At 39.8% G+C, this 12254-nt stretch overlaps 1 long non-coding RNA gene across 1 annotated transcript; it reads left to right on the top strand.

Moving 5' to 3' along the window:
* The first annotated feature begins 7085 nt into the window (after nt 1-7085).
* LOC109068390 lies at nt 7086-8518 on the top strand. The gene is made up of 3 exons (XR_006156120.1): nt 7086-7123; nt 8318-8417; nt 8494-8518. It is a non-coding gene; the product is annotated as an uncharacterized LOC109068390 (long non-coding RNA).
* The last annotated feature ends 3736 nt before the right edge of the window (nt 8519-12254 follow it).

The raw sequence follows: 12254 nt of genomic DNA on the forward strand, positions 1-12254 counted from the left end.
ACTTCAGTAAATGTTCTTCTGTTCACCACATATTTTTTGTTTGTTCATTTTGCCTAAGTAATTATTTGATGTTTTTGCAGATTCTTGGCCACTGGAGACTCCTACCGCACCATAGCTTTCAGCTACCGTGTGGGAGTGAGCACCGTAGCAGGGATTGTTGGAGAGGTCGCCAGGGCGATATGGGATGCCTTGGTGCAGGAGGTCATGCCAGTCCCCACCACTGAGGACTTGCGAAGCATCGCCACTGACTTCCTCCATCGGTGGAACTTCCCCAACTGTCTTGGGTCCATCGATGGAAAACATGTTGTGATCAAGGCCCCTGACAACTCAGGGTCCCTGTTCTTCAACTACAAGGGGACTTACTCAGTTGTGCTCCTGGCAGTGGTAGATGCCCAGTACTGCTTCCGGGTAGTCGATGTGGGGAGCTACGGGAGGACAAGTGATGGCGGTGCGCTGGCTAACTCCACTTTCGGCCAGGCATTACGAGATGGGACCCTTGGCCTGCCACAGGATGCTCTGTTGCCAAGTGCAGAGCATTTGGGACCCCAGCCACATGTGTTTGTGGCTGATGAAGCCTTTCCACTCTGCTGAGACCTCATGCGGCCTTTCCCAGGACACAATCTCTCCAGCAGGCAAAGAATCTTCAATTACAGGCTGTCACGGACAAGGCTGATTGTTGAGAACACCTTTGGTATTCTCACAGCTCAGTGGCGTATGTACAGAGGAGTCACTGAGATCAGCCCTGCCAACGTGGATGCCTGTGTGAAGGCTACCTGTGTCCTGCACAACTTCCTGTAACATCGGATATGCTAACAAACCCAGACTCGTTATCTAAAATATTAAATTTTGATGAAGGATATTTTTTGAGACCAATCCGTGGAACGCCACCATATTGGCAGTTTACTCAAAAATACCTTTTTGCACTTGTATGACAGCTAGGTATTCCGACTTTCTTTGCATCCTTTAGTTCTGCGGATCTCAGATGGCCATAATCAAACAAGAAGGGAAAAATCTGAAAGCAGATGAACTTGACTGGTCTGAAAAATGTGGACTGATTAGACGAAACCCAGTGACTGCAGCAAGAATGTTTGATTATAGATGGCATTGTTTTCTGAGAGATGTAATCATGTCTTCAGCTCAACTGATTGGGAAGATAGTAGATTACTTTTATTGTGTAGAGTTTCAACAGCATGGATCTCCTTATGTTCATTGTCTGTTTTGGGTTGAAAATGCACCAAAGTTAAATGAAGATGCTGAAGAAAATGATGGTTTGGTTGCTAGTTTCATTGATCGTTACATCACTTGTGAGACCCCAAGAGAGGATGAAACTGAACTGTTTGAGACAGTCAATGGTGTTCAGAAGCACGGTGTTAGACATTCAAAGACGTGTCGTAAGGAAAAGACAGTTTGCAGATTTAATTTTCCATGACCCCCATCTAGCCGTACCTTTATTACAAGAGGTGGTAGTTGAAAAGCAGTGATGGAAAAGATACTGCAAGTACAATTTTAGAAAAAGTCAAAAAGGCTTTAACGGCTTCTGATATGAATTATGATTCAACAGATGCATTTTTTGAGTCCATTGGAATTAACCAAGCTCTCTTCGAGAAAGTGTAAACACAGTGTTCCAAAAAGAAAACCGTTGTCCTGAAAAGAAGTCCAAAAGACGTCTGGGTGAACCAGTATAATAAACATTTACTGCGTGCCTGGCAAGGCAACATGGATATCCAGTATGTCACTGATGCATACTCCGTAGTAGTTTACAATATTAGTTACATCACAAAAGCAGAACAAGAAATGGGTTTGTTGCTGCAACGTGTGCAAAATGAAGCCATGAATGGAAATCTTGAAGCGAGATCATCACTGAAAATGCTTGGTAGTGTATATCTTCACAACAGAGAAGTTTCTACTCAAGAGGCTGTGTGTCGTCTGACCGGTATGCACTTGAAGAAATGTTCTCGTAAAGTCCAGTTTATTCCAATTGGATTGAATCCTGTAAATATGAGTTTGCCTCTTTGTGTCCTTGTGAAGAAACTTACTTTTGGATGACTAGTCTGCTTGACAGATACAAGAATAGGCCAAACACGGAGGAGTTTGAGATTCAATGTCATGCAAGTTTTTGCTCTGAAAACAGAATGTTGTTGTAACAATAAAAACTCCATAATTATGGGAAGAAGGAGGCGGGAACCGACGGACACTCAAATAAAGCTTTAATTACAAAATAAACACAAAACAGCGCGACAAACAAAAACCAAACACAAAATAAAACCCAGGCCTGGTCCTCTCTCATCCTTCACTGTCATTGCTCCTCTTTTGTATCCTTCCGATCTCCTCCGTGGGACTCGAGACCGGTGAGTGGAGCAGGTGTCGCTCATTTCCCAATCACTCCACCGGCCTCGCTCCCCCCCCACACCACTAGACCCCACCCCACTCCCCACATACCCCCATCGCCCCTCGCAGGCCGGGGGGTACTCCCGAGACTGCGCTCTACTCCCCCCCCCTCCCTCCGGGGGGACCGCTCACGGTGACCTGCGGGAACCTGGGGGTAAGGACAGACGAGGCGAGAGAAAAGGAGATGGAAGGATGAGGAGCGACAGAGACGAGAGAAGGGAGAGAGGAGAAAAAAAATTCCGGTTCCCAGACACGCTGTCGCTCGGCCCCTCCACCAGCTGGGTGAACTCTTCCGCGGTGCCTGGCGGCAGCACTGGATGGCCCTCGGTGAACGGCATGACACTCCTCCGCCGCCCGGTGGACGGCGACGGCTCCTCCGCTTTCGGGCAGCCGGCAGGAGTCCCCCGTTCCCTGCTTCTCCCCATTCCGGCGGATGGCAGCAGGCTCCGGCCACCTGGCGTACAGCGGCAACTCCTCCACTCCCTCACGGATGGCAGCCATCCCTCCACATCCGTCCGTTCGTCGGTTCCCGCCTCCTTCGTCCATCCCCGGCAACTCACTCCAGGCCACCGCCTCGAGCGTCCACGGTGCCAGACTGCTATGCCCTGCTCGATGGAACCGCGGATTCACCCCAGTGGCAAGGGATCTTCGGAAGCGCGTCCCTCCTTCCTCCCGGGTTTCGGCACCAGTGTAACAATATAAAACTCCATAATTACGGGAAGGAGGCGGGAACCGACGAACACTCTAATAAAACTTTAATTACAAAATAAACTCAAAACAGCGTGACAGCCCCTCACAGGTGACTGCCGCACACAAACAAAAACCAAGCACAAAATAAAACCCAGGCCTGGTCCTCTCTCGTCGCTCCTCTTTTGTATCCTTCCGATCTCCTCCGTGGGACTCGAGACCGGTGAGTGGAGCAGGTGTCACTCATTTCCCAATCACTCCACCGGCCTCGCTCCGTTCCCATGGCTCTCGGCCCCGCCCCACTCGTCACAGTTGTCAAAATCAGCTTCTTCACAAAAAAAGTCTTCAGAAGACAAGGTGATTAAGCTTAACAACGACCTGAACCTGCTGTTGTTAGATATCTGAGATTTTCTCCCAAAAAAGATCCTGAAAAGTACTTTCATTCATTGTTGCAACTTTTCTTGCCACATTACAAAGATTGTCAGCTCAAGCCTGAGAGTTGTACCACTTATGAGGAATTCTATAACAATGGTGCTATGAAATGTGGAAGAGATGTGACCCAACTCAAGTGTATTGTTGATGCCAATCTAGCACTGTTTGAAAAGGAAAGTGGCAAAATCGATCAAGCTCAACAGCTTTTGGAGCAAGGTGTTGATTTGGAAGATGCTTGGGCTGCATTATGTCCTGAAACAGAAAAGGAACGTCATGAATGCATAGAACTAAGGAAGACTAATACAATTCCTGATGAAGATGATTCTGAGTGTTCTATTCCAGATCTTGTAGTGAACCCTCGAACTCCATACAGTACTGAAACCAACCATGCTGGAATGTCTAGAGAAGAGGCATTATGTTTACTGCTATCATTAAATGCACAACAATCTGCAATCTTTTACAAAGTGCGGAAATGGTGTTTAGAGAAACTTCTTGGAGAAAACCCTGAACCATTTCACTTGTTTGTCACTGGTGGAGCAGGCACAGGGAAAAGTCATTTAATCAAAGCAATCTACCACGAATCTTCCAGACTTTTATCTCAGCTGTCCGAAAACCCTAATGATAGAAGTGTGATTTTAACTGCGTCAACTGGAGTGGCAAGTTTTTAAATTGGCACCTATGGAAAAGGTATTATGGGTTGTAGAGGCATCAATGTCAAACTGCCATATCAGCCCCTAAGTGATGACAAGATCAATTCACTGCGTGCAAAACTTGGAGGTTTGCAGATTCTTATTATTGATGAGGTGTCTATGGTTGACCATCACCTTTTGTCTTATGTCCATGGGAGATTGAGGCAAATTAAGCAAACTGGTGAATACTCCATTTTTGGAAGAGTCAGTTTGGTCTGTGTTGGTGATTTTTACCAGCTACCGCCTGTCAAGGGAATTCCCCTGTATGTTGATCCAAAAGGAGTGAATCTTTGGGATAACAACTTTTGAAATTGCTGAACTAACACAAGTTGTCAGGTAACAAGATGCATCTTTTGCTGAAATGTTAAATCGTAAAAAATATAACATAAAAAATATGTGAAGTTCATAAAAAGAATGAAACTCTAAGCCCAAATGACATCAACATGTTGAAGCAATGTGAAACTGGTGAAGAATGTGATTCTATTCATATATTTCCTGCAAATGCTCAGGTTGATGAGTACAATATTCAGAAACTTAATGAGTGTTGTCCTGAGGCAATCACTATTCATGCTAGAGACTTTGCTAGAAATCCAGAAACTGGAAGAATGGAACCAAAAGTTGGATTTCATGCAAAAGTTTTCAACTCCTGTTTGGACAAATGTGTTTCCTTGGGTGTTGGAGCCAGAGTAATGCAAAGAAAAAATGTTGATGTTTCTGATGGACTTGTCAATGGAGCCTTTGGCACAGTTGTCCACATAAGCAGAAAACAAACACGTGATGATGATAATGATGATGATGATGATGACATCAGCTATTCATGTTGAATTTGATAATTCAAATGTTGGTAAAGTTCAGAGATCAAAGCAACAACAGAAATATTCCCCAATTCCGCTGTTATTGAAGTGGAAGAAGATCAAGTCACAAACGATGGTGGTTTAAGACGTCAGTTTCCACTTAAATTGGCATGGGCATGCACCATTCATAAAGTGCAAGGACTCACAGTAGATAAAGCGGTCATCTCACTTGACAAGGTATTTTCTCCGGGACAAGCATATGTTGCACTGAGTCGTGTGAGAACCCTTGATGGACTAATAATTAATAACTTCAAAGAATCTGTCATATATTGTAATGAGAAAATTGACTCTGCTATGAAAAACATGCCCCGACTTGCTTTAGAAAAATTACAGTTTTTGTAAAGACGCCTGGTGTGTTTACAATTGCTCTTCATAATGTACAAAGTCTTCGAGCTTATGTTCAAGATATTCAAGTTCACAGACAGATAATGAATGCAGATTGTATTTGTTTAACTGAAACCTGGCTAAAAGTTGAAGACAAAGTACAGATTCCAGGATTTGTTTTCAAGAACAATCCAAGAGCTGAATGTCATGACAACAGTACTCCACTTTTCACTGATTTAAAACTACAAAGAGGAGGTGGAGTTGGACTATTCTGTTGTGAAAGCATTAATTTTAATCTCATCAATCTCATCAACTTGGAAAGTCTATACTTTGCAGTTCCACACATACATTTGAATGCTGCTTTGCTGTACAGACCTAATTCATATCCACTTAACCCGTTTCGACAAAATATGTTTGAGCTGGAGAAACATTCAGGAAAGAAAGTGATTATGGGAGACTTCAATGAGGACATGTTGACATCATATACAATTGGTACATTAATGGAACTACATGGATACAGTCAACGTGCAAGATCCTACAACTCAGAAATGTACATTGATTGATCATGTCTATGTTAAAGATGCAGAAAATGTTTGTTGAAATTGTGCAAGTGTATTACAGTTAACACCAAGCAGTACTCATTTCACTGAGCTAATAATTCATTTGTGACATGTATTGAAATCAGTATAACCACATTATCTTTTCTTTTCTGTGTCCTTACTATGCAATGTTCATCCTGAGCTTCCAACTGGCATACAACTGCAGAACAAGTGTACAACTGGAGACGGTATGTTCAAAGACTATCTCTATCTAAATGAATAACTCCTATAATGATCCATCAGTTAAATCAGTTGAATCTGTACAGATGTTCCATGTTATGAATGAAGTTCTATCTGAAGGTAATCCATTTTATCTATGCAACACACTGAAATGAGAATTGTATCACTGTATTATCTGTTCTGTTTTTGTGTCCATACCATGTGAGCACTATCCTGACATTCCAAGATGGTCAGAGTCCGGTCGATCCAGCCTCGAATTCAAACAAGTGATGATCATTCACAATCCTACATCTCCCATAATTGCTCTTCTTTCTTGAACTAGTAAGCTTCATTCAGCCAAGGTAACTGTAGTATTTAATTTGTATTCATCTTAATGCTTTAGATTTTTTTTTTTAATTCTGCTTAAATTTTCTTAATTTTAAGAGATTATTATAGTTTTTAACTGACATTATAACAACAAACTAATTTCAGTCATATTCTAAGCCATCCAAACAATAATGGATGCTTCCAAACATCATAGGAAGAATCCACAAAGACTGCCTGCATCCATCAATTTGTCTCCTAATATCACAATTAAGTTAATAGAACAACACAAAAATGGTAAGTTGAGGTAAGTTGACTCAGTTGTGCATGATTACACAAACATTAAAATGGTTTATATTTTTAACAGAATAAAGCCATTGTTAAATTCATCAACTATATGCAAGCACATGCAAGTAATCTTTTCAGACATGAAATGCACTAAAGTCAGAATTTCTCCCATACAAGAGATTCAATACTCCACCCAACACATAATTCTATACCTCAATAACTTCCATAATGAAGAGAACAACTGATAAAAATGTAAATGTAGTAGTGTCAGAATAAACTTGAACTGACTAATTTCTTCAAGCACTGTTTCACCTAATAGCAATACATTTTCAGGTTTGTGAATCAAATCTCAATATCTACTGTCCACTACTATCAAAAGGTGAGTGTAGGGATGGTACATCTATTAGTTGCAAAATGTTTCAGTTGTGTAAACCCTTTATCAGGTAGTTAATGTTCCATGAATGCATTTTCAGATTTCTGCAATACGCTACACTTCAAACTTCCTCCTTATCCTATATTTGATTCTCCACTCCATAAACTGTTTTTATGAAGCTGCACAAAACCGATAAAAAGGTAAATTTAATTGTGTAATCTGTGCAAAACTTGAACTGATTCCATGTATGTATTTTCAGATTTCTGCAATATGCTACATTTCAAACTTCCCTCTCAATTATGATTCTCTGCTCCATCTTTTTTTATGAAGCAGCACAAAACTGATAAGGTAAATTAAATTCATATATATGTAAAACTTGAAGTGACTCCTTTCTTAAAGCAGTCTTTCACCTGTTGATAAATTTTCGGGTTTGTGCATCAAAACCCAATATCTACTGTCCACTACTACCAAAAGGTGAGTGTGCAACTAACGTAGACATCTGTACAATGTTTTAGTTGTGTAAACACTATTTATCAAGCAGTTAATGTTCCATGAATGTACTTTCAGATTTCTGCAATATGCTACACTTCAAACTTCCCTCTCAATTATGATTCTCTGCTCCATGAACCGTTTTAATGTTGCTGCACAAAACCGATTAAAAAGGTAAATTTAATTGTATAATCTGTGCAAAACTTGAATTGACTCATTTCTTTGAGCAGTAATTTAAAACAATCATATTCTTTCAGTTTAGTTCAGAACAAGTCAATAACTACTGTCCACTACTCCCAAAAGGTGACTGTACAGATGTCTACATAAAGTGCTAAATGTTTTAGTTATGTAAAGACTATTTATCAAGCAGTTAATGTTCCATCAATTTATTTTTTTTAGATTTCTGCAATATGCTACACTTCAAACTTCCTTCTCCATTATATCATGCTCTGCTCCATGAACTGTTTTTATGAAGAGGCACACAACTGATAAAAAGGTACGTTTAATTGTATGTCTGCAAAACTTGAATTGATTCATTTCTTGAAACACCATTTCACCACCTAATATATTTTCAGGTTTGTGCATTAAAACTTAATATCTATGGTACCCTACTCTCAAAAGGTGAGTGTACATATTGTACCTCTATTAGTTCTATATGTTTTTCTGTAAGTGTTTTATCAAGCAGTTGATGGTCCATAAATGTATTTTCAGATTTCTGCAATACGCTACATGTGAAACTTCCTCCTTATCCTATATTTGATTCTCCACTCCATGAATTGTTTTTATGAAGCAGCACAAAACCAATAAAAAGGTAAATTTAATTCCTATAATATCTGCAAAATTTCAACTGATTTGTTCAAGCCCTTCACCTGTTAATACAATTTCAGGTTTGTGCATCAAAACCCAATATCTGTCCACTACTATCAAAAGGTGAGTGTACAGAGGTCTTGTCAGAGTCATGTCTACATAAATTACAAACTGTTTTAGTTGTGCAATTTGGTAATGTTCCTTGAATGTATCTTCAGGTTTCTGCAATAGCTACAGTTGAAACTTCCTCCTTATCCATTAAATGATTCTCCACTCTATGAACTCTTTTTATGAAGAAACACACAACCAATAAAAAAAAGGTAGAATATAATATCCCTTGTGCTTATTAATCAGAAGTTGATACTAATTTGGTGACTAAATTTTTCTGCTTCTCTTTCTTACAGTGAATACAAAACCATTGTTCAAGTATCTTCAGAAAATATCCCGGCAAAACTCTAAACCGATACAGGCAGTCAATAGTCAAAGATATCACAAATGCATAACCACAAATGATGATCCCATCAACTGAAAGCTCGACTAAAGGCAGTTTTCAAATATTTTTTTTATTCCAGTGATGCTTTCCATGAAACCGACAAAAATAAAATGCTTTGCTATAGTATACAATGGCAGTAGTTGACCCACTCAATACACAGATATTTTTGTCCATAATTGTCAATTTAACAAGTATAAAAGTTAGTTGAAATGTTGCAAAGATGTCCCTGTATTGTTGATCAGATGTTCTAGTATAATGTCACTCCACAGAAGAATTGAAACCTGTGACCACATCTGTGAGAGCACAATTCTTATCATACTGTGAAACATGGCACACAGTCACTATAATGTTGAAGATATGTTTTAATACAGGTGCTGGTCATATAATTAGAATATCATCAAAAAGTTCATTTATTTCACTAATTCCATTCAAAAAGTGAAACTTGTATATTATATTCGTTCATTACACACAGACTGATATATTTCAAATGTTTATATCTTTTAATTTTGATGATAATAACTGACACCTAAGGAAAATCCCAAATTCATTATCTCAGAAAATTAGAATATTGTGAAAAGGTTCAATATTGAAGACACCTGGTGCCACACTCTAATCAGCTAATTAACTCAAAACACCTGCAAAGCCTTTAAACGGTCTCTCAGTCTAGTTCTGTATGCTACACAATCATGGGGAAGACTGCTGACTTGACAGTTGTCCAAAAGACAACCATTGACACCTTGCACAAGGAGGGCAAGACACAAAAGTCATTGCAAAAGAGGCTGGCTGTTCACAGAGCTCTGTGTCCAAACACATTAACAGAGAGGCGAAGGGAAGGAAAAGATGTGGTAGAAAAAAGTGTACAAGCAATAGGGATAACCGCACCCTGGAGAGGATTGTGAAACAAAACCCATTCAAAAATGTTGGGGAGATTCACAAAGAGTGGACTGCAGCTGGAGTCAGTTCTTCAAGAATCACTATGCACAGACGTATGCAAGACATGGGTTTCAGCTGTCGCATTCCTTGTGTCAAGCCACTCTTGAACAACAGACTGCGTCAGAAACGTCTAAAGACAAAAAGGTCTGGACTGCTGCGGAGTGGTCCAAAGTTATGTTCTTTGATGAAAGTACATTTTGCATTTCCTTTGGAAATCAGGGTCCCAGAGTCTGGAGGAAGAGATGAGAGGCATACAATCCACGTTGCTTGAGGTCCAGTGTAAAGTTTCCACAGGCAGTGATGGTAAGGGGTGCCATGTCATCTGTTGGTGTTGGTCCACTGTGTTTTCTGAGGTCCAAGGTCAACACAGTCGTATACCAGGAAGTTTTAGAGCACTTCATGCTTCCTGCTGCTGACCAACTTTATGGAGATGCAGATTTCATTTTCCAACAGGATTGGCACCTGCACACAGTGCCAAAGCTTCCAGTACCTGGTTTAAGGACCATGGTATCCCCTGTTCTTAATTGGCCAGCAAACTCGCCTGACCTTAACCCCATAGAAAATCTATGGGGTATTGTGAAGAGGAAGATGCGATAGGCCAGACCCAACAATGCAGAAGAGCTGAAAGCCACTATCAGAGCAACCTGGGCTCTCATAACACCTGAGCAGTGCCACAGACTGATCGACTCCATGCCACACCGCATTGCTGCAGTAATTCAGGCAAAAGGAGCCCCAACTAAGTATTGAGTGCTGTACATGCTCATACTTTTCATGTTCATACTTTTCAGTTGGCCAAGATTTCTAAAAAACCTTTCTTTGTATTGGTCTTAAGTAATATTCTAATTTTCTGAGATACTGAATTTGGGATTTTTCTTAGTTGTCAGTTATAATCATCAAAATTAAAGTAAATAAACAATTGAAATATATCAGTCTGTGTGTAATGAATGAATATAATAAACAAGTTTCACTTTTTGAATGGAATTAGTGAAATAAATCAAATTTTTGATGATATTCTAATTATATGACCAGCACCTGTATAAAAAGGAACATAGAAGAAGCAAAACTTGCATGCTAACAAAGAATGTTTTTGAAATGTAGTGCAGAGCAAGAAGAGCAAATACAGCAGAAATGTAATATACATTAAAAAAAAAATAAGTTCAGAAGTAGAGAAGTTCAAAAATGAACAGAAGTTTAGGCGAGAATGAACAAAAATACATTCCTGCTTCAATACACTCATAAAATCCAACATCTGGAACAAACACAATATGGACCACCCAGGACTCGAACCCACAACCTTAGAGGTTCGGAACCAGCAGCTTAGCAGAGTGCACTACTCAGTCAATGTGATTCACAGCATACTGCAGAAGAGAGGTTAAGGTGTGAGAATGATCTCACAACTTCAAAATCAAACAGAAGTTCAGATGAGAAGGAACAAAAAACAAGTTTTTGATTCAGTATGAACACACATCGAAAATCCAATGTCTGGAACAGAAGTAACATTAACCTCCCTGGATCCGAACCCACAACCTCATAGGTTCAGAACCAGTGCCTTAGCCACATTAGTTGACACACATTTGACAAGCCACAGAAGCAAGGTTAGAATGATAATGTGAGAATGATCTCTCAAAAGCATGAATTAGCATTTGAGCCAGATTAGCATGCTAAGCTAAAAAATGCTAACGTAGCTCAAAGTTAACCTGATAGCTCAAGAGTCTCATTAGAATGAATAGAAGCATGTTAGCCAATTAGCATGCTAAGCTAATTAGCATAAATCAACTAACACAGGCACGGTCAACTTCTGAGAGGTACATGTTGGGAACGGGAGTGAATATCAAAAATCTGTTCAGTCATTTCTGTCCGGCTCGGTCTTAATATAATCTGATCAAATTTGAAACAAAATTAAACAAGATTTCAGGGAGGAGTAGCGAAAAAAGTTTTTTCATTCAATTCAATATGGCGGACAGACACCATGTTGGAACATGATAAATGAGACATCATAAGATTCAACAGAACCCACGGAACGAAATGACATAAAATTAACAAAAATTGAGCAATGTTTTCTAAAGATATAAGGTGTTTTGCAAGAATCGTTATATCTCTTGAACACTAGGTGGTGCGGTCTTCAAACTTCCAAGGTACCTCCGGAAGATGGTGTTCATGATCCCTACTGATTTTTGTGCAGATTTGTCCAGTGGTTCAAAAGACATAGCAATTTATGTCAAATTTCAAAATGGCGGACAGGTGGTTCAGTTTCGGAATAGACACCAAGATCATAATCAAGAAGAGAGAGATGCATAGAATTATCATCATTTGAATGTTGAAATTTTGGGCCTTGTGTTACTGTAAGTGACACTCAAGACCTTTCACAGAGTTGCAAATTTCACTATGATGCAAAAGGAGCACCCCATGGAAGTG

The sequence above is a fragment of the Cyprinus carpio genome, chromosome A4 (genome assembly GCF_018340385.1).
Source record: "Cyprinus carpio isolate SPL01 chromosome A4, ASM1834038v1, whole genome shotgun sequence".
NCBI classification, from domain to species: domain Eukaryota; kingdom Metazoa; phylum Chordata; class Actinopteri; order Cypriniformes; family Cyprinidae; genus Cyprinus; species Cyprinus carpio.